This window comes from Struthio camelus, chromosome 7 (assembly GCF_040807025.1).
Source record: "Struthio camelus isolate bStrCam1 chromosome 7, bStrCam1.hap1, whole genome shotgun sequence".
Lineage (NCBI taxonomy): Eukaryota > Metazoa > Chordata > Aves > Struthioniformes > Struthionidae > Struthio > Struthio camelus.
Window position 1 is genome coordinate 13,137,899 of NC_090948.1, and position 25,302 is coordinate 13,163,200.

General features: G+C 42.1%; 1 protein-coding gene across 1 annotated transcript in view; it reads left to right on the forward strand.

Annotated features, from left to right (window-relative positions):
* SORCS1 (sortilin related VPS10 domain containing receptor 1) overlaps positions 1 to 25,302 on the forward strand; it is a 316,869-nt gene that overhangs the window by 71,469 nt on the left and 220,098 nt on the right. The gene's annotated exons all lie outside the window — the stretch shown is intronic.

Consider the following 25,302-nt stretch of genomic DNA (forward strand, 5'->3'; position numbering starts at 1 on the left):
ACCAGCTGGGTCTGCCCCCCTTGCAGCTCGTGCTCAGCTGTGAATGTTGTGAGAGCATAAGTAAACTAGCTGTGGGAATAGTTCTGAGGTTAATAACACCTGTATTAACAACAGGTTATTAAAAGATGTTGTAATATACATTGGTTGCAATTTGCTGTTGCCTCCATACTCCTGCTGACTTGCTGGTATAGCAGGGAAAAGGCAATTTATAACAGCTTAGTTAAGTCTTTTTTTTTTCTCCCTCCATATCTGCATTTGGCCTTTGTTGCAATGTGAATGTGATTTTTTGCATACTTGCATTAGACTCTTGCTATTTTATGGACTTGTTATTGTCTTCTACCTGCAACAATATACTTTTTTGTGGTTTCTTGAAGGCATGGCAGGGCTTGGTTGTGTGACTATGCTGTGGTTATGGCATCACACTGAGTCTTTGCTGTTTTCTTTGTTTAATGTAACGCCTAATATTTTATTTTCATTCCCAAACAAAACAAACAACTTGGAGGGGTTTGCTGCTCGTTTTTAAACAATGTCGCTTAAATTAGTTTATCACGGCATTTACAAAACTTGCGCATTTAAATGTAATCGAATGGATTCTTAGAGATGTCATCTTTATTACATAGGCAGAGAATTGATATACCCATAAATATTAAAATTTGAAAGAAAAAACATGAGAGCAGAACTGTATGTTTTAACTAAAGTTTAGTATTAAATTTTGTCCATGTAGTTGGTATTTCTATAATAGCTGCAAAAACTGGGAAGAACTTGCTCTAAATTTTATGGGATTTTAAACCAATTTGTTTAGGTAGCACAGTATTCAAATTTCTAGAAAACATCCATTTCCATTCTTATAAAACTCTGCAGTACTTTTCCATAAAGCACTCAGATGCTGCTTTCCAGTCAATGGTGATAATAGATAATGTATGCAGGTAAGCTGTGAGCTAGCAAAGAAACAAATGCATGGGAAATGCAGAGCTGATTAGTTAGACACCTGCTCAACAGAACTGCCTAACCACAGAAACAGTTATCGCTGCTTTGAGAGATGGGACGGTTGGACAGTGAAGGCTTGTGTTGGAACACAAGAGATCTGGCCTGTGTCTTTCAGTCCATAATGAATTTTCTGAGCTGCTGACCCAGGGTAAGTCATATATGCCCAATCAATAGAGGCAGTTAGATATTGTGCTGCTCTGCAATATGGTATCTAAAAAAACCTGGGAGCTATTTGCAGTTGGCAGGTGCCTGTGTCCGTGTAAGAAGCGTGACAGTGGGCTGAACAGGCAGCTCCACGATGCCTGCTCCTGCTTCCTTCTGTGCCAGGCTGCACCCTGAAACCAGCAATGTTTCTGTGCCCGTTTCACATGAAATAACTCTGGTGGGGAAAGCTGGTGTTGTTTAGAAGACGCAGGCTCCCCAAGGTACTAATGACAGGTATGACATGGTCATTGCAAAGAATCAGCATCTTCTCTCTTGTGGCTCTTCAGAGGAAATGCAGTAAGGTCAGATCTCAGGACAGCTTGCTATGGCCTCAGCCCCGCTGGAATGAACGCAGACTCTTACTCCAATAGACAAAATGAGGCTGGTGTGTTTAAACTGTTGATGGAGGTGTGTTTAAACTGTTGATGGATAGAGATATTGTGGGGAGGTTTTTTGTTTGTTTTTCTTTTTGCTCTGTTCAAGATAGCATGAAAATTATTTCTGCATCCAGACTGGGTCCTGAAAGGCAAAGGTCTTAAAGTAGCAAAATTCTGCTCTCACTAAAATTTCTAGGAGATTTTCTGTTGGTCAGCGCATTTAAGACTATAGGTTGTGAAGCAGAACCTAAACTAAGCACTTCTAATGTGTGCTTGAAGATATATTTGGCAATAAAGATGATATAGAAATGTTCATCGTTGAGACTCTGAAGTATAAAGCTCCTTCTAAGAACCATAGGCTTGAGTTTTAACCGCTAGTGCATTTCAAACTAAAGATTCAGCAGAATCTCCCAGAAGAGACGTAATGCTGTGCTGGCTGATGGAAATAATCCACCTATCTGTCTTAATGTGCAAATGATGTGGCTCAGCTAATGACAACAGATACACGTGGGCATCCTGTTTGAAGAGGACAGCAGAAACTGGCGATTTAAGTGTGAGCTGATGGTGCTGACCATTGATTTTGTATAGATGGCTTTTATATCTATTGCTTAATACCTTTAGCTTTCAAGATTGCCTAAAAATGAGATAAGAGAAAGCTGATAGAGATGATTAGCATCCTTGGGTTGTATTTACTCCCAACAGCCCTGTGAATGATGCTGCAGGTCTGAAGATGGTTTACTTTCTAGAAATAGTTGCATTTTCGAAACCTCTTCTTGGAAAAAGAGGAGGCTCTGGCACTGCTATACAGATACTCAGGTGATTTCAGTTTAAGCCAGAAGGAAAAATTATTTTTGATGATATCTGATTTTAGGACTGTGATAAGTCTTGTGTCTCCTTTGCAGGCCTAGAGCTAATAAATGTCAGTGTTATAGACAGTGAAAAATCATGGAAGAAGCACAAAGAAACAGTCTACAAATACAGTTTAATTTTCTGTTTGATGTTGTTGCCCCTGTTTTCCTTAAACACTAGCACTTATAAGGTGAGATGAAGGGTTTCTCTTTACCATGATGCCTGAAGGTTTCGAAGTCACCTAGGAGATGTGATATGCCCAGTTCCTATTCATTTTATATTTTTACATGGATATCTCCATCTTTTTGGCACTGGATATCCAGGGTTGTATGACCTCAAAAAAGAGGGAGGAAAAAAGAGTGATTGTTTGCCTAGATTTGAATTTTTTTTTTCCTCTCTCCTTTGAGAACATGAATTTTTGGAACCTTTTTCTTTCTTTCTATTAGAAAGAAAGACAACAGCTGTCAATACGAGGTGACTTGTAAGTGCAAATGACAGACTCAGAAGCTAGATTTGGGCAGGAAAAAAGTTTTGTTATAGTCAGAAGGAAAGGTGAACCTATTTTTTCATGCAATTTTCTTTATTTCTTCTGTACCCTACAAAAAATCAGATGACTGGTCCTGCAAGTAGATAGCAAGGGAGAATAACATTTTTTCCTGATTTAATACCTTGAGGGGAAGTGGACAAGTCTCTTCTCCACTTATAAATTGCTTAATTTTCTAGGATTCCAGTTACAACTGGGGACCAAAATCCTATTCAGGATCATTGCGTTACTCTGGTGGTTTGAATATCTAATGATACTTTGGACTAGACAATTATTTAAAATGCTAAGAAGTAGATGGCTCATAAGGGAACAGATTTGGAACTCTTGGCTGTAGGGGATTTCACTGTATGTTTTTGTGTTTTATTTCGTGTGGGGTTTTATCTGGAAGTGGGGAGGAGGTAAGGATGGAATGGTCCCAAAGAAAAAGGATAAGTAGAGAAAACAGCTGTTTGGAGATTTGTAAAGCTGATGAATAATTCAATTTGATTTTCTTTGGGAATAGTGAATGAGACTATGCCTTTTTAAAAAGTAAAAGTAGACAAATTCAGTTGAGCTTGAACAGTGTGTTTAAAGGGAGTTTAGACTGCTTATTTCTATTCCAGTCAAACTGTCAGCAGTTAAAAGCAGTTTAAGAACCTGCAATCATAATAGTTTACTTAAGGAAAAAAAAAAAAAAGAAGGAAAAAGGAAACTAAATATTGTGTGTTGTTTAGAAGTGTAGACTGTGCTTAGTTGCAAAGTGAATGCCTTTAAGACATAGACTGCTGGTAGAGTACTCACAGAACTGAGGCTATAAATCTATATTAAAAGGCCTTTGCATGTGTAGCTACGTTAATAAATCGTACTTGCAAAGCCCTCTCTGTATGCACATGGCTGCACTGACAAAACAACAGTTTGCACCACTGATGAAAGTAGTCCTGCCATCTCTTTAACAAGTTCTGCCATCGCAGTCAATAGAGCTGGTAAGTGCTTTCTTGGGGACCTCTGTCCGTGCAGGACCCCATCCTTGCTCTCAGAATCGGCAGGCGAGCGGAAACATATAGATGTATATGAAACTCTGGGTTAGAACTCAAGCTAAGCTGAGAAAAGTAGCTTTCCCTGTGTTTTTTTTTCTATCAAAATTTTTTTCATCAAAGTTCAGAAGATGTATGTGTTTTGAGTTGCATAAAAATCAGAACAAACCCCAAATCCTTTCACTTCTAGATTGCAACACTTGATTTTTTTGCAAGCTCTTTTCCTGCCTGTTGTATGGGTTTGGCTTTTGGTAATTTTCCTGTTGGAACTTTCTCTTCCTACTCCTTTTTCCTACGTTCATCTTCCCTTCTCCACTACACAATGTAGGAAGAATTTTAAAAGGGTGAAACACACAGCATAAAGCTTTTTTTTTTCCCCTAAGTAGTGAGGCTGTCACTTTATGAGATAAAGATTTTTATTTTATACCGTCTTGTCCTTTTTTCCCCTCCCTTCTGAAGCAACAACAAAAACCCTTGAAAACTTTACAGTAAATCATTGGTTGTATATAAGGAAGAAGGAACTGTATTAATCAGCTTCACTTGTTATCCAGGATCAAAGCAATAGCTTGGTCCAGTACTAATGCAAGGTACTTGCCACTGTAAGGCCAATTTCCATTGGGAAATTTGATCTATAAATAGCAAAGCACTTGAAGGCAGAAATCAGGACCTTGATAATGAGAAGTCCTGTGTTATCCAGCAAAACAGCTGTATCTCTAAGAAGTGAACACACATCTCTAGAAAACCTATTTAGTGCTTCTAATCTTCTAGTGGGCAAGAAGGGCTGTACAACACAGTCTTTCAATATCAGTCACTTAAACCTTTAGGGCTGGAATTAAAAAAAAAAGATATTAAGCTGAAATGCTGATCGCTACATAAACAACATGCTCGTGCAGCTTCATGTCTAATTTGTGGATGGAATTACTGTACTTGCCAGTGCAAACTTGATAATTGAGTGTGGAAATGATGACCATGCTTTCCTCATCTGTACCACCTGCAAGAAAAATTGGTTGTGCCTTACTTATTTGAAGCGGTGTTTCCCTTTATGGCTTGTCCTTTGGTGGGGATGAGCTCAGTGGGAGAGATGGCTCTTTGCTGTGGCAGTGCGTGTCCCCAGAAGTCTGGGGACAGTGAGCAGCGGGGCTGGGAAAAGGTGGTTGAACAGAGGGAGAGTTTCTTCCCCGGTATCATTGCTGCTGTTGGACCAGGAGCTGCTCAGCTCCCTCTGACGTGTTTGCGGACACCTCCCAACATGGGGAAGAAGGGTGGCATGCTGAGGGACTCCAGGTCTGCAACTTCTGATCCGTGGACTATGTTAGTGTGTTAATGCTTCAACCTGAATGAGAATGAAGACAAACCCCATGTCGTGGCTGTCTCTTGCCCGGCAATGCTTGTAGCGACCAGCTTGCCTTTGAGGCAGGTGCATGACAAGAGCTCACGTAGCTGCTGACCTCGAGGTGGCACCAGCACCGGGCTGGTGGCCGGACCATCCTGTGCCCGGTGCTGCTGTGGCCAGTCAGGCCGAGCTGAGCTTCGTAGGCAGCCGCTGACAGGTGCGGTATCCGCTCTGTGCCTTTCTGCCAGGCATAGCCTCCTTTGTTGCTTTACTAGTTCGACGTGAGCAATCACGTCGCTTTCTGCATGCAGAGGGAGAAATAAAAAGGGAAAGCCGGGGAGAAAAAGCAACACAAATCTCTTTTCAGCGCTGTGTTTAACTGCGGGGTGTCTGCCTTTTCTCAGTGAGGCTGTTATCAGTGACCCAGAGTTGTTGCTTCTTCATCTATTTCTTCTCAACCAAAATGTTCTGGTTCATTTCGTACTGATATTTTCTGTGCTTTTTTGAACTATGCTAGAAATTTTAACATGGGGCTAACAGTACATAACGTGTTTTTTCACAGAAGTAAATTAAAGCTGAAGGACCTGAGTTCGTTCTCTGGGAAAACAACCTGATTTTTTTTTAGGCCGTAATTGCTTTAATCATCTGCTAAAATGCTAAAGCATTCTTTTCTTCTGTTGAAGAATATAAGCTGGCTTGAAAAGAATAAGACAGTCTCTGTGGAAAGTTTTTACTGGTTTGACAACATGTCAGCCACCATTACAGCTGAGTGTAGTCTTCAATCTTTAGCTGTGTTTATGCAGTTTCTTCCCTTCTAAAAGGATAGAGAACCGTATCACTTAGCTGAATTTTATTTTAGGTTGTCACAAGTAAATCTACAGAGCTGAAACCATTTCACACTGACTGTAACTTAGACTGGAAAAGGGAAGAGGCCACTCTCTGGTAATACTATATCTTTTGCATCTTCACTGTTTAAAAAAAAAAAATCATAGTGAGGGCTTTTAGGATCATAAGACTTTTTCCAAATGCAAGGTATGTTTATTTTCTTTCTGAGCTTTTGAAGTCCTGTTTCCCCTTTTTTTTTAAAAAAAATAAATAGGAGCTCAAGCTTTTTAAAAATCTTATTTCATGAAAGCTGCACTTAAAGAATTGCCTGATACCCCAGCAGGGGCTTTTAACATAGCGGATATTACAAGATCCATGATAAAATTGAGAGAGTTTTTCTTCTAGTGAAATCGCATACAGTATTGCTGCCTATTCTCTTCCCTTGTCAGGTAAAGGTTGTCTGTGAGCATGGTGTGAATAGCATCAGTACTGTCCCTTGCAAATTAGAAAGTCATTTTATTTATTTTTTCCTGAAGAATTTCATTTTTTTCAGGTTCAGGATTAATGAGATTCCTTTCCTTGTTTTCCTAAGGACAGAATATCATCCTCAAATTATAACAAACTCCAGGGTGTTTAAAGCTTTGCCTTCCCCCTCACCCCACCCATGAAAACATGGATGCCTTGGGCATAGTTGCCAGCTGGATGTCAAGGCAAGAAGAGGTTTAAGTGATCACAGCAAAGGTTCAGGTCGGGGAGATTCTACTCTGAGAGACACAGGAGCTGTATTTCCAACGAACTGTGTTTCCATTGCACAGCAGGTCAGAAGTGGGTAACAGACGACCTGTATTTGCCTCACATGCTGAGCCATGCCAAGTGGGCTAGAGCTAGAGAGCACTTTTCCCGCACAGATAAGAATCAGGATCAGGGTAGGCTTCAAATGTAGGCCCCAAACTATCGCTGCAGTGGGGTGGGGGGGGGGAGCCCTTGGAGAGCTGTGCTTCCTGTAGCTGTGCAAGTTCTCTTTCAGGTCTCCTAGGCTTAGTGCAGTTCATGAGGCTGAAGAGTGCAGCCCCTGGCTATGTCATCCTTTCTCATTTGGGCTTTCCTGGTATGTATGTTCCTCAGTGAGACAGATCTTTAACTGAAGGAAACTGGGGGCAATAATTCATAATGTTCTGCTCTTTTCCACTAGCTACAAATCTGGCCCTTAGAGCGTGTTATCCCTGCTTGAGGAAATCTCTCAGCATGTCTTGCCTTCCCAAATGATGTCCCCAACTGGTGGAAATTACCACTGCTTCCCTGGAAACCTGTAGAGTGATACCAATTTCTATCTCCTATGTTTTTAACCCTAATGTCTTAGGGGAACACATACTGCTAGTGGTGCTTACAGTACAACACCGACGAGCAGCAAGCCACGGGTAAAGACTAGTAATTTAGTTTCCCCATTGAGGCTTATGAAACAGGGGCAAAGGTGGTAGGTGACATGTTAGGAATATTTTTCTTTCGTAAGACCTATTTGTTCATTTACTTGGGCACCCCAAAGGCAAGAATACAGAAATAATACCATTCTTCTGCGACCAGGTGCTGAACAGGCGGAGAATATGGTGGGAAAAATGGTATGTGCTTCCCTGGAGGCACGTTTGTCAAATGTAAAACAAGTCAAAGGGAATGGAATTTCATTCCGTATCTGTGACTTGATAAATGGGTAACCATAAGTAAAAGGCAAATTAGTCTCATAGATGGGGTGATGAACTGGTGACAGAGCTGCAAGTTTCTGTTAAAAATAACTCGGGAATATTCTCTGCTATCACAAATGAACCAATGATATTTCTCTAATTTTTTGGAGGTAATGACTTGCAGGTGAGAGAAATGAAGCAGTGTCCAGCTTCAGAGTGAAATTCTTAACTCTAAAATCCTATCTTAGTTGCGGCCAAGGGCAGGTTGGTTTAATGCAGGATGAAATTTAATAAGGTTGAGTGGAAAGACCAATGGACTAGAACGTGGGAATGCAGAGCTGGAAAATTGGAACCATCTGGCAGAGGGAGAGAGATATTTGGCTATAGGTTTACATACAGAAATGAAATATTTTTGTACAAAGTGAGTATCTCAGTTTGGAGAAATACCTTTTGAAATTATTGAAAGCTCTTGAAATGAAATCTCTGAGCTAGTGCTATAGCATTCCCACATTATCTGTGACTTGCTAGGGTTTCAAGTTTCTGGATCCCTTAGAAGCTAATAAGGGATGAATCTTGTTCCTAGAGCACGGGAATCAATATTTAAGGATTTGCAGGGATGAGCTTGTATGCTGTTAACATCATGTAGCTGGACACCCAGAAATCCTGAAACCCCAAAGTTTTTAGTCTAAAGCTTTTGTGCCATGGAGCCTGAAATTGCTAGAAGACCTTAGCATGTGGAAATCCCCTCCTGTTTACCACTTAACAGTAAGTGACGAGCAGGAGAAGAAATGGTGACAAAGGTCACCAGTCAGTTGGGACTATGGTGCCTCTGCTATGCTCTCTGCCAAAGGCTTGAGGATATAGGCAGAAGCCAGCTTAGATATGTTATCCTTCAGATAACAGCATCCTCATTGCACATCTTAGTGGGCTAATAAGATTTGAAATGTTATATGTTGGTTTGTAATGTGCTTTGACTTCCCTCTCCTTTCGAGTTAGGCAGCTTGCTGATGAAAAGTGTGCTGGGGAAAGAGGAAATGTTATTGAAGTGAGGTGCAAATTATCATCCTGCCACTTAATTTTAAGAGATGAACCCTCTGCAGGAGATCAGCATCCACCTTTCTTTTTATAACTAAGAGGCAGGTAAAATCTAGCAAGTCCCCTTCCTGACAGATAGGAAGAATCTAAAGTCAGATTGTTCTGTAATTAGCAAATCTTGAGTGTTTTATCCCCACCCTCATCCTTCCTTGTGTTGCTCAGGATCCGAAAGTGGTGCAGTTCCTATCCCTTGAATCTGGTGGAAAACATGAAGGTTTTCTACCAAGCAACAATCTCCTCTTTGCTCTCCAGAATGGGTGAAAGTATAGCAAGAGAAATATGAGAATAGAATCTGCCTGGGAGGGAAAGGTGTTGAGGACAATATTAGATGAAAAGTAGGCCAAATTCCCTTTTAGGACAATGTAGGATTTAGCCCATTTCCGTGTTTTCTATGTGCACTCTGCTAATTAAACTGCTAGAATGATTCACTATGTGAACCAAGAAGAGAAGGGAGGAAAATCTTAGGCCTTTGCCAAAAATGCTGGTTAATATGAGGTATAGTGGCAAGAGGTTGAGAACTGGATGTGAAGCACTAGCTAGTCATCTTTGCGCCTTGAACAGTGCATTTCTCGTAGTCCCAATCCATGCTATCTTCACTGGGAACGTTCCCTCTTCCAGAGACCACTCCTGGCATGGAGGCCAACAAATATTGATGAGAGAGAGAGATCCTTCTCTCTCTCTTCCCCTCCCCCCCCCCCCCCCCCCACTCTATCCTCTTCTAAGTAAAGAATAACCCTGGGATTTCTTTTAATTTTGGTGGGGGGACTTGAAGGGACTGTTTCATTTTGGCCATAGGTGCTACTTGAGGTATCTCAGGCCTAGTACCTCCCCTGAAGATGTTTAGTGTTAATATCTCCTGACTTATGTAGGAGTTATAGATCCCATTAGAGGCTGGAATCAATGGCTTCTGTTGAAGCCCAAAGGCATGGGAATGGGAGCTGAACGTGCTTTGAACCATGTAGGGGAAATATCTGATATGCTCTTCATCTATGGATGTTGTGGTTTAATATAAGCAGCTCCCTTCACACCTCAGGTGAGACTGCAGCTGGCAGAGAACTCTTCCGGTAGCTCTCATAAAACTGATCTGATGCTTTGATTGGAGGATCAATGAAAGGTTTTTCTTTCACATACAATTCTGTTTGCCTTCCAGTCCTCTGTAATACTCCTCACTTTTTTTTTTTGTGTGTGGCTATGCTATAAATTACACATGTAGAATGATCTCAGGGTATTCTGGAGGAAGTTTCACCAGCAGGTGGATGATGCATCTCCCCCATCACAATGCCAATTTCAGGCTTCTCTTGTCATGTTATGGATTGTGAATCTTATCTTGTGACCAGGGACATTGGTGTAATTTTGACATAATAGACAAAATTTCTAGTTGTTCTATGGGGGCATGGCAATACAGTTCCGTTTTAAATTATTCTGTGATCTGCTGCTTAGGGAAGTTTGCGTCAGTCCTGCAAGTCATTAGATGTTCTCGGCTTCCCAGAGTGTTGCTTTGCCAGCACTATTTTCATGGGCATCCTGTGTGGGAATGCAGCAAGAAGTCCCAGGGAAGGTCATTTGTACACACTCAGTGGGAACAGGTTTCCAAGGTGCAAATTAAATATATTACTGTAACTATGTTGATGCTAGTGCTTCAGAACATGTTATTACTAGGTCACCAGAGCTGGCTGTCACACAGTTGATGATGCTAATAGGAGTTGGTTTATCTTTATCTGGTGACCATAAATTAGGTGGAGAGAGAAGGGGGCAGGGGAAAGGAAAGTGAGAGAAGAGTATTCTTTCTAAAAGAATTGGGGGGGGGGGGAATCTCACTTTAAATATACTCCACTTCCTTTAACAAGTTGTTGTTTTTGACCGAGTCCTCCTCTTTCTGGTGAAATACAACAGTTTTCATTCTGACAGCATCAACCTGCTCTTTAGAATATAGAGGCCCAGTGAGAATAGACCTTTAACAGGAATTTATATCCCAAGTCTGAAATGTGCACTTTATATCTGTTATGATCCCTGTGTTGCCTGTTAAGGGATTACTTACATTTTACCATCCTAAGTCTCTTTCCATAACAAATGAAACCTTTGAGTCTGAGGTTCAAGAAATATGCTGAGATGAAACATGGCTTAACTGTTCTCTGAGGAGAAAAGAGTTAAGGTGGAAAAGTGAAGAACTGATGACCTATTAACTGTTGCAATTTCCCACCTTGAATTATTGACATCATATGACATTACAACTTTACAAATTACTATCTATAAACAGCTCTGAAAATATGACCTTTGCATTACAATTGGTCTCAGGATGCCTTCCAGCTTATTACAAACAGCTGCTACTGGCATATTTTGTTGCAGCTGGAGTGGGTGAAAGAATGCAAGGAACTGAAGAACTTTTCTTATATAATCAGACAAACCTTGGAGGAGTCTGCAAGATGTGCTGAGGGAATGTTAAAATGTCTCCTTTTAAAACTAGACCTAATCCTCTAGAATTTGGAGTCATCTAATTTTCAGTAATGAAGTAAAGCCATCCAATTATTAAAAGTTAGGGGAGAGCAGTGGTCAACTATCTTTAAGAGCGAGCAATGACTTGTTCACAGATGCTAGAAAAGCCTATTCTTATTCCTCCCACTTCCTTGAATGTGGTGGCTAGTGGATTCATCCAAGCTGAATGGATGGTTTGTCTCCCTTGTTTATGGCAAACTGAGTGCACTAAATTCTTGCTTTGTTGCTGTTCATATGATTAACATGCAGGCTAAAGCATGTGTTGTGCTGAGTTTGGCCCTGAGGATCCTGCTGATTTGAGAGAAACTGAGAACAAGTACACAAGAACTTGATTCTGCATCTTTTCTTTTAGCACTGTTGAGGAGTAACAAGAGACCAAATTATTGTTGGCAGCCACAGAGATCATAAGGCACGATCTGAATCCTGCTCCTGAGCCAAATGAATTTCTAGGCTAACCTCATTAACAAAGGGGTGCAATAAAGAGAAAAGGCTCAATATGTTTTTCTGTAGTGACACATTTCATTGTCAGTTGTTAGTACAAGATGCCTAGGCACTCTAGAAAGGTGTTTTTTGGGAAATGGTATTTGGAAGAAGAGACATCCCCAGCGAATTGCAACAAGACTGTGATAAATAATTACCTCTTTGTTACACCAAGATTTTTGTTTCCTCAGTTTCTGGGGGGGCGTATCTTTTGTCTGTTAGTTATACCCTTGTTCATCAGTCACTGGAGATCAGTAAAAACATGTATTCCCATCTGTGTTGATGCAAAGAGGCAGTAGTGTTAGTGTGTGGACCAGATGACTTGGATTCGACTCCCACCCCAGTAGAGCTAGGCAGGGGTGAAGTTGTGATTTAAAGCAAGAGCAGATCTGGATCTCCTGAAGTTCATCTCCCCACATGTTAGAGGATGGGAGGGGAAGTTTAAGAATTAAGAGCCAGGATTTCATCAGAATAAGTATTCCTTCCTTCCCTTCCATAGCAGACTGTCTTAAGCTCTGCGTGCTTTGTATGTATAATTAAACCAGCTACATCACAGAGCGGTTGTTAGGAGCGATCAATTAATGTTTTCAGGGCACTTTTGGGACCTGTAGATGAAAGGCACTTATAAGTTTCACCATCCCTGCTGCCCCAGGATGAAAGTTTTACTTTAAAGATTCAGTTTCTTTTGGGGGGGGTGGGGGGGGGGAAAGGAAGGGAGTATATTATTCAAGGACATCACCCTTATCTCTGTTGTACTTGCCTTGGGGCCATGCAGCATCATTCAATAATTCTGTCAAGTGGTATCTTTTGCTTGTGACAGAGTGCTAAACAGTGATTTATTGCTTGAATACACATTGCTTTCATGAAAGTGATTTGTTTAAACAACAGTAAAGCACTAAATAAATTATTCATTGCATGCTAATTTTTCACTTTTATGTGCTGTAGCGATCTCCAGAATAAGCAATCTGAGGAATTATATGTACCATATTGATCACAGTTTTTCTGCCTGTCTCTTGCCCCCCACAAAGTTTCTTTCTCAAAGATTGACCTCTAGCTTCAGCCTCTCTCTATTTGTTTGTAGCCTTTTGAGATATTTTTTTCTACTTCCTACTTCAGAAAATTGTTGGGTGAATTATGTTCACGTGGAAGCTTGGATTACTGGTTTGGGAAATGCTGTGTGTGGCGTGTTTGGAGTTTATGCCTATTTCTAAATTTAAAAAAAACACACACACACACACACACAAAAAACCCCACACCCTGGATCTTAACCAGGAAGGGCACTGTCATAAACATAGCTGGCAAAATAGGATCCTAAAGGAGAAGTGGTATGTTTTCCTGAAAGCTTTTCTCATGCACTCTCTCACTTTCTGAGAGCAGGTTGTAGTCTGTTCTGTTTTAGCTACCAGCGCTATGCTTGAGTAGCAGTTTGCATGTAAAATTAGATGTTTGAGGAGCTCCTCAGAAGCAAATTTTCACTTGTGGACACAGGCTTTCTAAATTTGCTTCAGAACTGGCTTCTCAGCGCTTCAAATCTTTGTCCCTTGGCAAAGCCGAGAGACTCCTGAATGGCTCTGGGTATTTTAATAGTAAGCCTAAGAGTAGGCCAGACGTAGAACAGCTCAGTGCTTTTCTCCAGTTGAACCTTTCACCCTTGCTGGGTGTCCACTCTAAATCACTGGCAATAGCTGCATGTTTAAGCAAGAGCTGCTGATTGACAGACAATGTAATAGAGTATAAGAGAAGAAATTTCCTTCCAAGTGGTTTAGGGCTTCACCCTGCTCTGGTCTTAATTCTCAAATAATCCCCCAGAGGCCTATGTGGTTATTCAGTGGAATGAATAAAGAGAAGACTGTTTCCCGCCTGAAGCGTGCAGAGAGCTCTCATGTTAATGGCTTTTAAGCATCAATGCAATTATAGTGTGTAATCGATTTTTCCCCATACCCACTTTTGTCTTCTGAAATGAAACCTTGTCTCTTTCTTAGCTGTTTGCCTTTGTATTGAAATGTTTCAAGATGACAGGCAGTTCTTATTCCTTGTTTTTTGTCCTCCTTCCTCTCTTCCCTTCCTCCTCCTGCCACTGGAACACCATCTATTATGTTTACTTAGGAACTTGAATATCTCTGCTTTTGTTCCTGTAGTAGTTTGTTTCTTGGAACTTTCTTTTACTCTTTCAATTGATGTTGTTTTTTACTGTATTAATCACATGTGGAGCTGCTCAGAAATGTTTTCATGAAATTGTTTTCTCATTGAATGAAAGGAGAATTTGTCAAAATGGAATTTAATGTTGGAAAGAGGCTCAAAGCAAAGAATGAAATCCCTGCTGTAAATTACTCACCATGTCAGTGGTTAAAGTGGTTTTGGGAATATGGTAGAGCCAGGTGTAGATCCCTTTTGGAGTCAGGAGAAGCAGTAACTCAGTGCCTTGACCTTTGGGCTTTAGCTGTTATAGAAACACAGTTTTTTTTCTCTCTGTTTTGGTGGATTTTTTGGCTTTCTTGTTTTTAGATTGTAACAAATTTGTTTCATGCTGACGAACAGCATGAAGACTGGGGCTGTCTTTAAAATATTTGTGGGAGAGAGACCTTATTTTATCTGTCTTTATTATAGTTTGTGTTGTGGTCTCCTCTAAAAGCCGTCATCACACAAGGGACCCCTATAAATTGAACCTAATAGAAATTGTCATATATTCTGCCCTGAATTATGGAAGACTAAAGAGAGGGAATGCTAGTACCAATGTCTGGCAAACATTGAATATCCTGCCTGCAAGTGATTATTAAATGTGCCAGAAATGCAAAGAAATACAGAACGATTTAAAGAAATTCTTGGAGATTAACACGATGCATGATAGCTATCAGAACGTGAGAATTGTTATAGTCATAGACCCTCCCCAACACTGGCTAAATGTGCATGTTTGGGAAGTGTGCAGATTTACATGAGCATTGTGCCATATGTTCTTTCTCTATTTTATAGACCTTAGTGCATTTTTTTCCCTGAAACTCTCAAGTCTTCCCTTGAATGCACGTAAGCTTGCAGAAGGCACAACATACAGTGGGAAGGAGTTTCATAGCTCATGTATGTGCAGCGTGCTTTGAACCTGCTAGCTTCACTTGCTGTCTTAGGTCATGCATACTGAAAGAGTGAACAGTCAATTCAGGACACTTGTAATCTTACAGACCCCTATAATATCCCCCTTTGTTATCTCTTTCACAGATTAAAGAACCCTAGCTTATCAAGTCATTTTTGTATGAAAGCCATTTTTTTTTTACATTTGATCATCCTTGCTGCCTTTCTCTGATCCTTTTAAGCATGGTAACCTTGATACAGTTTTTGATTTAGGAAGAGTGTAACGCGCTGATTGTTGAAAGTTAGTAAGGAGAAGAATCACTGATGCTTTTTCTCTGAGCATCTGCTATGGCCCACCGCAGATAGGATAGCGCGCAAGATCCCAAAAGGATTTTTACTATAGGGATCTTTCTCGAGGAAGGTTGTGGTGGAGTTAAGAGTCATTAGTTTGGAACTCTCTAGTTGTGTTAACCATGTGATTGTCCGTCTTTATCATCATACTCTTCCTCTTTTCCTTTGTCTGCTGATGTTTGTATGGGAGCCAGCAATCCATGAGAAAAGCAAACCAGACAGCCTTTTTTTCCTCCATAGTTTTTGGAACTTTCCTGGTTTTGATGACCCCACTACTTGCTGACTGATATAAAAAAAATACTAAATAATTTGTGTAGGACAAGATTTGTACCAGTAATTTGCCCCAAATTATTAATTCTTTAGAATTTGTCTTTTTTTATTCACGAGCAGCCTGTGAAATTTTTGGTCATGAATTATTCAGACATATTTGTGAAATTTCTTTGAAAACATTTCCTTATGTGGCTACCTCACCTAGCAGCTCATTGAGAATATTCCTGTTTGCGTGGGATTTTTGTGTGTGGTTTTCTTGCTTTTTTCTTTTTCCTAGTCTTGTAGTTCTATGCTGTGTTGAGGAGGTAGAGGGGAAGAGAAGAGAACAGGTAGGAGCTGCACAGTTATTCTTAGTCTTGAATAGACTGGTGCATACAGACACTGCAGCCTATCCAGAGAAACATGGGCTATTCACACATGATGCATAGGAAAGCTCCAAGTCCTTCTAGCTTCCTGCTCAGAGTGGACCAACAAGCTTGTGAAAAAGTAATTTAGTGCTTCTTTGTTGTTGACTTATGTTTCTGCTAAGTAGGCTGTGGGAAGGCTCTTGAGTTTAATAAGAGATTCACAAATCACTGCACATTGAGGTACACTTAAACTGTCTTGTGGCTAGATATTTGTTTCTCGCCTCCCAATTACAAGGCATTGTGTTACCTCAGCAGGTTAATCTTGTAAATGGTAGCTACCCCATTGCCACTTTTTACATAGCTATGCCCTACACCTTGCAGGGAACCCTCCCCCCTGCCAGTCCTACCATAATATTGAAGCCTGTTTGTGTTGAGTGCCTGTGTGGTACAGTCTCATACCAAAAAGTTTACAAGAGTAGAGCAGTGAGATGGTGTATATGCAGTGTTTTCATGTCTCTCAAAGCTCTGAACATGTTGCATCCTTCTTGCAATGGCAGAGAGCCTCAGAGTAGAGGGAAGGCTGCAGTTACTGCTATTATTTCAAATTGTGGCACGCCTTGAAGATCAGGTCTTGGTGTAGAGTGTATAACTCGCACATAACTGAAACTAGGAGCAAAAGGCAAGACTAAGGAGGACGCAGTCTCTGTGTTGATTTATGTAGCAGGCAGCGCATAATCTCTGTCAGGTTGTTAGCCCTAATACAGGGTTTGGAGTTTGTGGAGGTCATCTGCAGTTTTCCTATGCTGGATATTAACATAGTCCTAAGGCTGTGGCTTGAGACAGAAAACTTCTTGGCCCTGGACAAGAAGACAGGACAAAATAGCATCCTGAAGGCTTTCATTGGGTTGCTGGGGAAGAGGGGTGGGGGTGAGGTGGTGTAAAAAAACAAAACAAAAAAACAAACTACACTTTTTCTAGAACTTTAACAGTCAAAAAGAGGTATCATGTCACCCCATTAACTGTCTGCAGAAGAAGCAAAGTAGCAGAAGTCAGAGGTTCTCAAACTGTGATTCAGCAAGCTGCTGTAAGTAGTTTGCAGCCAGGTGACAGAAATATATTATCGAATATACTGATTACATCACTTTCAGACAATTCCAACAAAACATTGAGTAAAGGAGCGTTATGCACACAAGTAATGTTGAGAGGTGATGGCAGCCATGTCAGGAAAGCGGGCAACTGTAGAACTAAACAGCTTTTAGTTCTGTGGTTGACACTGGAATAGCTGCAATGTTGGCCGGAAGAGGTACAAAATGCATTGCATGGAAGTCTGAAAACCTGAAAGATGTTTTATGCCTCCACAGGTAATGGCCTGTTGTGACTTTGAAATCAGCATTTGAAAACCTGTAGGACCAATCTTCTGGTACAATTTTCAGTCAATCCAGAGGTAACACTGTAAAAATTGGGACCTGAGAAGTTATAGCAAAAACTTTACAAAAAACTTGATAGCGTTCTATTTGGGAAAAAAATCTGTCACCATGGAGCTATAAAAGTTGTTTGTTTGAGTTTAGTACCCTGTTGTGGTGTATAAAGTGGAAAGCATTTGCAGAGAGGGGGGGTGGTGGTGAGAGTACAGCTGATAAAACATAGCCAAGTTGAAAGTGTTTTTGGTATAAATGAGGTTGAATTGTAGTATCTGCCAGACCACTTTGCACAGCAGGTCTTTAATAATGGTGATTAAACTGTAAATACAAAAACTATTTCAGTCTGTGTCCTTGTTAAACTGAGACTGTGCTTGAGCTAGGCTAAACATCATGTTTACATGGTGTTCCTGGAAGTAAGTGCATTGGTCAGTGAGCAGTGTGATGTGTTACAGATGCTTGACCTAGTGTACTATCAGCTGGCTCAGGAAGTGGTTTCTGTGTAGCTGTGGCAGAGAGAGCTCAGTGCAGGCTAGCCTTCCTTCTAGACATGCATCGTTAGCAGCGGATGAGTTAACGCCACCACAGACTGTAGCTTCCTTACCACTTGTGTTAGTAATTTAATCATGAGCAGTATGCAGGCTTTCACTCACAGCTACTGGCCAGCTACTTCAGTACCATTTATGATAAGACTAAATATTTTTTTGACTGGTGAGAAAAGTCATGCTAAAGGTAACCCCTGCATTACATGTGGAGCTAACCCTGCAGTAAAGACAGACAAGAGCTTTGGCGAATACCTTGCAGGAACCTTGCCAGAGTCATTTGTAGAACAATTGAAAACAAATCTGTTAGAGCCTAAAGGATGTGTCTGCAGTGGAAAGAGGAAAAAAAATGTAAGCGAGTCCTAGACCTGGATCAGAAGTGCAAGGCGAGATAGGGTGAGACAGCATGGGCCAACTAAACATGAGCCAAACTAGATCTGGGAAAAATTTAGCCATGCTTGCCCTAGAGCTTATCCTAAGATAACAGGGACCCCTCCTGCAGTCTGAACTGGCAACTTCACAGAGCAGTCTTTCCTGATTTTCTTCTTGAAACCAAGAGGTAGGCCCTTCTCATCCCAGATCTTACAAAAGCAATCACAGTTTGGGAATGCCTGACAAATTGGCTTTTATTTGGAAATGCTGTTTTAGTTTAAATCAAAACATAGTGGTTTCTGAGATATGAAGGCCCTGTCTTTCCCAGAACAGCCACCGGGCTCTGGTTTCCCTTGGGAGCTGGACAAGCTGGGTTTAAGTATGTGTTCTGTGGGTTTGTCTTCTCCCAGGTGAATGTGTTTAACCCACCAAGATCTTTGTTTCTCTCTCCTGCTGGGGCTTTTCCACTTTGTATAAATAATTGAAGCTTTTTCAAGACAACTCCTGGTTAGTGCACTCATTGGGCATATGGTAAACCCCGGATCAAATCTCTTCTGTTCTTGGCTGTTAGCTCAGAAATGATTTCTCTTTCCTTGTCTTTCATACCTGATGTGGCCAAATAGCCCAGTTCAAACGTTGATCCTAATGAACAGACTTTCTGAAGTCTTGAATTTTTGTGCAATGGGAAAGGCTATCTGTATTCACAGCAGAGCTGGTGTAAATCTCGATTTTCGGTTTATTTTCATTGTGTCTAGTCTGCTTGTTCTTTTCGCCTCGGCCTTGTTAGCTTGTATTGATTGGTAAGTGGTAAAGAAGGAGGGGAAGCACACACTCATAGAAAACAAAGAAATGAGGAAATAAAATACAAATGGTAAGACAGTATTTTCCATTTCATTACTGTGCTCCTTCACAGCCCATATTCTGTCATTTAGGACAACATAATATGCGTGTCTCTATTCGTTAAGTTCCTTGGTACTGTATAGTGACAGCCATAAAGGAGAAGGGGGGGGGGGAGAAGAAAGGTATTAAACAGGTACTAACCTTTGCAGGTTAAATAATAGCGCAATGAGAACAGTAAAGGAGAAAAATGTATGTTTTCTGAAAGAGTAAAAATAACCAAAATCACGATCTTGCATAGGTTAGTCAAATAACATTATGAAAGGGAAAAGAGAATGCAGAACTCTAGGCAGAAATAACTAATTTTCTGCCCGATGATTTATTTGTTTTGCATATTTATCTTTGAGCAGATATATTGCTAGTGTTTCAACCAGAGTAAACGATGCAGAGAGACTACTGAAACTAGAGATAGGCTTAAAGATATTCAGGAACTGATATAGGTCTATGAAAATGGGAAAGCCTTTTATAGGAAAGTCTTTCATGTGTTTTGGATATAGGATATCTGCACTGTGGGAAGATATCTAAGCTATTTCACGACGAGCTGGTGCGTATATATGCCACAATGTGGTTTCAAATAGCAATACTAGCTTGGAAATGCTAAATGTTAGAGATTTTTATCCAACTTTTATATCCAGGCTAATTAGCCTTGAGTAAGAAGCCAGGATATAGCAATGCTACTTCAGGTTCTAGAGGTAGCTAGTCCAGAATTAATATCAGAATTTTGATGGGTCTAGGGATACCTCTGATTGTAAGTATTTAGTAAGAAAAAAGAACAAAAGAGCCATTTCAGCTCTCTGGTAATGTAACATTTTGATTTTTCTTTCATTGTTTTAATATTCTCTCCGGAATGTCAGTTGCAGGTTTTTTTTTTTTTTTTTTGAGGCGATTAAAATTATCAATGGAATTTTCCTTCATGGAGAGTTTTGAAATTTGTGAACTTTCTTCACAAGTGAAACAAAGTCAAAATCTGAATCCTTTATGAAAAAGAATTCCCAGTCTGTTCAACACTAGTAATTACATACTGCTAATCTTAAAGTACACTATAAAAGTTGATCTGATTATAATTCCCTGGTTTTACACATGGGGGAAGTGTTCCTTGAGACTCTTATGACCTGAGACTCTCATATGACCTTCCCTAAGATCGTACTGGCCAGTGGCAAAGAGTGGGTGGAAAAATGCCAGGCTTTCTCCTTACTCTTCCTGGTTTCTGTCTGCATCTAAAACTACCAGGTATCAAAACATTCATCAGAGGAAGCAGGGTCTGGGAAATCTGTGCTCAGGAGTAAAATCCACCCATACTTGGCCCTGTGCAAGGTGAGCTGGACTGGTGGCTGCTTTGCTTGTGTGCTCACAGCAGCCAGATTAGCTTGCCTGACTGATGCTGAACCTCCTTGGAGTGCTATCAAAACAAAACAAAACCCACCTCTCCTCAGGCACTGTTGACCGACTCCTTTCTCAGTCATTTATGTGTCTGATTTCTCTGGCAAGCAGAAGAGGAGAGGGCCAAGAGGGACAACAAAGCTTGGAAAAATCTATGAGCAACTTTCTTGTAACTATAATTTCTGCCCAGCTGCTTCCCAGATTCAAGGGGGGCAAGGGACTCAGGGTATCTACAATTCCCATGTCAAGGGGAAGGTAGCCACGCAGGCTGGTGACTGAACTTTATTATTTAGTTTACTACTATCTTTCTTCAGGAGAGCAGCTATTCAGAGATGCTTTATGCTCTTTCTCTCACACATGCAAGCCCCTTCCTGCTTCTCCCCCAGCCATTTTTTTTTTTTTTTTAAGTAGGAGATTTATAGACCTATTCAAAGAACGCTGTGAGGGATAACGGCAATGTGATTTTGTATCTTCAGCCAACGGCTGCCCTGCTGTCGCTGATAAGCGTTCCTGGGAGGGCTGAGATTGAAATTTAGCACTGCCAAAGCATTAATTGGCACAAGTCTTCGTTAAGCATATGTGCCCTCTGCAGATACACTGTCTGACATGTCAGCAGGGAGATGGGCGTGCTGGGCTCCTCTTCAAAGAGGGACCCTTCAGAGTAGATGAAGGCAGCTCTGGTACAGCAGCAGGGTCGGTGTGCTTGGGCAAGGGAGGAGAGGGGGACCTCTGTGGTGGGGCTCCCCATGGTGGCAGTCACCAGGCCTTGCAGCCTAGCCTGTCCCACCACTGAGGAGGGAGAGGGGCGGCTGTGTGGGGACGGGTTGGGCTAGGGCCTGGTGACAGGGTCAGACACAGCTTGCCATGGCTGGGCAGGGCTGCGAGTCAGGTGGGGACCAGCGAGGTGGCGGGGCTGAGCGCCAGTGACTCAGCTGAAAGCAGCTCCCTCTGTGTTGTCTGCTGGGTCCCGGGCTGGGCAGGAGGCACTGTGGGGCTGTTCTGGGGCTGTGCAGCTCTGTGGCTTGGGGTCACCGTGGACCAGTCCCCGGTCACCATGGGGCTAGGGCAGGTGGTGCTGGCGGTTGTTGTGGGGCCCAGTGGTGGGGGGTGACAGCTGCTCCTGTGGGCTGGGAGCTGCAGGGGCTCCTGTGCCATGAGGTGGGGTCTGCTGACCGCCCCCAGCACAGGAGTGGGGTGGGCTGGGCCAGGGGTGACAGCCCCCGGCCTGGGGCGACAGGCTTCTGCCTGGGACACCTCCATGAGGACGGGCTGAGGCCGTGCTGGGCAGCCAGCCCATGGGTCAGGTCTAGATCCTGTCTGCTGAGGGTAATGGGTCAGACAGGGCCCCGTGGTGGTGGGGCAGGGCCTGAAGCCAGTTGGCGGTTTGGGTCAGGCATGGCACGGCTGCGAGGCAGCAGGAGCAGTAGCCCAGGTGGGGCCGGGTGTTAGCGGGTGAGCCGAAAGCGGCTCCTGTGGCTGAGGGGCTGTGCTGCCTCTGAGCTGGCCCTACGCCCTGGTAGCCAAACCCTGGCTGGCAGTGAGTGCTCAGGGCCCTTACAGTCCGCGGCAGGAAGCTACCTCCTGTCTAGGATTATTTTTTGACTTGTCCTTTTTTGATGCTCCCTGACTTGATCTGCAGGAGTTTGTGGAGACTCTTGACTTATCTTTGATTCTCTGCGGGTTTGTTTGTACGATGTCACCCAACTACAAAGGTGGGTCCTCCCTACTCATCTTCTGCCCTGTATGGTTCATGTTTTAATAGCCTGTTTTGCAGCCAGTTATTTGTAGGATGGCAGGATGAGGCTCAGTTTGGACATAAAGCAGTGAGTGGGTGTTGTGGATGGTGGGAGGAAGAGATGAAAATGGGAGCAGGTAATAAGGGAGGCTGCTGTTCATCTAGTGGGTGCATTTTCAATGGTAGATCATATTGCAAGGAGAGCAGACGGGACGCTGGTGTGGGTGCTAGATTACACTGACTGGCTTGTCGGCCCTGGTAAGCCACTGTTTACTGGGTGATTCTGCAGTCTGTCCCATTAGCCATATGTGCCTTGTGTCACTTACGCAAGCAGCAAATGCTTTGGACAATCTCTCCCTGCTATGAGGGATGTGAAGTTGTGCTCTACAAATGAAGAAACCTGACAGTCAGATGTGTGTGCTCTGTCCCACACGCGTTCCTCTATTGCAATAGCTACTCTACTGCATGCTCACTTATGTCCTCAGCTCCTGTGCTGCTGTACTGCTCTGGTCTTACATCCTGAGTTTTCTGGGAAAGGGGCAGTGCCTGGTATGGCTGGAAGAGGTAAGCTGGCTTCCACCATTGGAAACAGCAGCAGCGAACTCTGTTCGTTTTCCCCTGGTGGGAGTGCTCACGTGGCTTTCTTCCTCTGCCACGCTGTTGCCAACTTTCATAGAGCTTATAGGAATTGAACTTCCTCCAGTACTTTGTTTTTTTTCCCCAAATTGGTTGAAATTGACTAATAAATGCAAAAGTTATCAGGGAGCAGAGGAGGTGTACCTGTGAGCCTCGTTTCTTAAGAACCCAGGCTGAAAATAATAATAACACAGAGGTATATAGATTAGTGTTTCTGTCACGTAAAAGGTGTAATTTATTGTAGTTTTAATGGGGTAGAGGGGAGGAGAAGATATACAGCAACCTGGCACAGAGAAATGCAAAATAAACTAGTAGCAGTAGCAATGGGCTGGTGGTTTAATGTCCCAAATGCAGGAGGAGTTAAAGGATCCCATCATCTTGAAAGTCAGTAATTATTTTTTAAGGCATTAACAAAAGAGCAGGCTGAAATATTTTGCTAGAAACTTTTTGCTAAAATTACTTTCTCCCCTGCCCCCAAGATAGTTTTATTCTGGAAGTGTCTGCATTGGTGAGAGGGAGAAGCTGTTTATCAAAAAGAACTGATAAAACTGCTAAACCTAGAAACACTTCCATTCTGACTAAGTCTAAAACTTCTCAGTGTAGTGGTAGGAATGTTGATTGGAAGCGGTATTTGGAGGTCCCTAGTCTGACATCCTACTCAAGGCAGGGCTATGCCATCTATAGCTCAGGTTAGCCATGGTTTTGTCTAGCAAGGCCTTGAGTTCCAAGAATGGAGGCTCTGCAGATCTTCTGGGTAACCTGTTTTCTAATATCTAGTCTGAGTCTCCTAGGACACAACTTGTGATCATTTGCCCTTGTTATATCATCTGCCACAACCACGAAGAATTTGACTTCTTCATCTTTGTAATTTTTTGTCAAGTAGTTGTGGGTTGATATTAGATTGTGTTTTGATTTCCTCTGGACTAGACAAACCCAGATCTCAACCTCCTGTTGTAGGTTGTGTGCTCACCATCTTGGTAGCTCTCCACCTGTCAGTTCTTCCTAAATTTCTCCGTAATTTTCTTGAACTGGTAGGCCAACACTGCATACAGTATTCTTTATGCAACTTCTCCAGCCCATGGTAGAGGGGGACAACTTCCACTGAGCTCTTGGTGATGGCCTTCCTAACGTAGCCCAGCGTGCAGTTTGTCTTATTTATGGTGAGAGAACATTTTTGCTTTGTATTCAGCATGGCATCCACTGTAATCTCCAGGTCCTTTTCAGCATGGTTAATACCCAACCAGTTAGTTCTCAGCATGTACCAATTCATGGGTTATTCTGCACCAGGTGCAGAACATAGTTTACAGAACAAACCTCACATAGTTGAGCTCCATGAGGTGTCTGTTGGGCCCAGTTCTCAAATTTCTAAAGGCCCCTCTGTACTGTGTCTCTCTTGTTCATTACTCTCACAATTTAATATAGTGTGCAAAGTTGCTCAGTATATGTCTGAGTTTTCATGAAGATGTTGAACAGTATTTAAGATGTTGAACAGTATTTGTCCCAGTTATAAACCCCTTGGGTCTTCTGCTTGTTGCTGGTTGCCAACTACATGATGAACCATTAATTGCTACTCTTTGACGCTGGTAGCCCTATCAGTTTTCAGTCCCTCTCAGAGCTGGTTTGTGCATGAAGGCGCACCTTCATTTAGATGCCTGCTTGATAGAGATGAGTAGTCTCAGACATGCAGAAGTATAATCCAGGGTGTAAGCTTGTATGGCTCAGAAATGAACTTACTTGAAATTCTCCCCTAGTGACTGGCCTGTGGTCCTCATCTCTCGCCTATCCTATTTGCGTCACAGCTGTTCAGCCCTCACAGTGGGTCAAAAGCCTGATGCATCTCCTGTCCCTTTTGGATTTCAGACGAGGCTGAGTACAAGAGTTTGAACTATTGCCAAAATCCTGTAAAATTCAGGTGGGGATGTCCAAGAAGTGTTTTAAAAATGAGCTTCCTGTTATCGTTCCTATTTCTTGGTACTTAGCTGTACTAATTTCTGATCTGCTGGAAAATACTCATAGCTAGCTAGGAGCTGTTGAGGCTTTGGTGTCTGAGGGTAATACTAATGATTCCTGTTACAGCTGAGGAGAGGTGGTGAAAGGCAGCACTTTGAACTCAGCTGGAGAGAGGAGCTGGACAAGATAGTTTGGTGGAAGTGTGATTTAGATTTTGTTGAAGACTGCGAGGGAAAGGGAAAGCAGCATAGTGTCGGGCCTACCTCTACAGAGCTTACTTTTTTGACCTGTGGTCTGCAAAACCTTGTCACTTTTCCTGTCTCCTTGCAGTAAGACCAAGTGATTAGAGTGTCTGTAGTCCAGCTCATGGCAATATTTGGAGAAATGATGAGAAAACTAGGCACAATCTCACAAACTAGTAGTTGGTTTTTAAACCGGCTAGGTTTTTAAAAAAAAAAAAAAAAA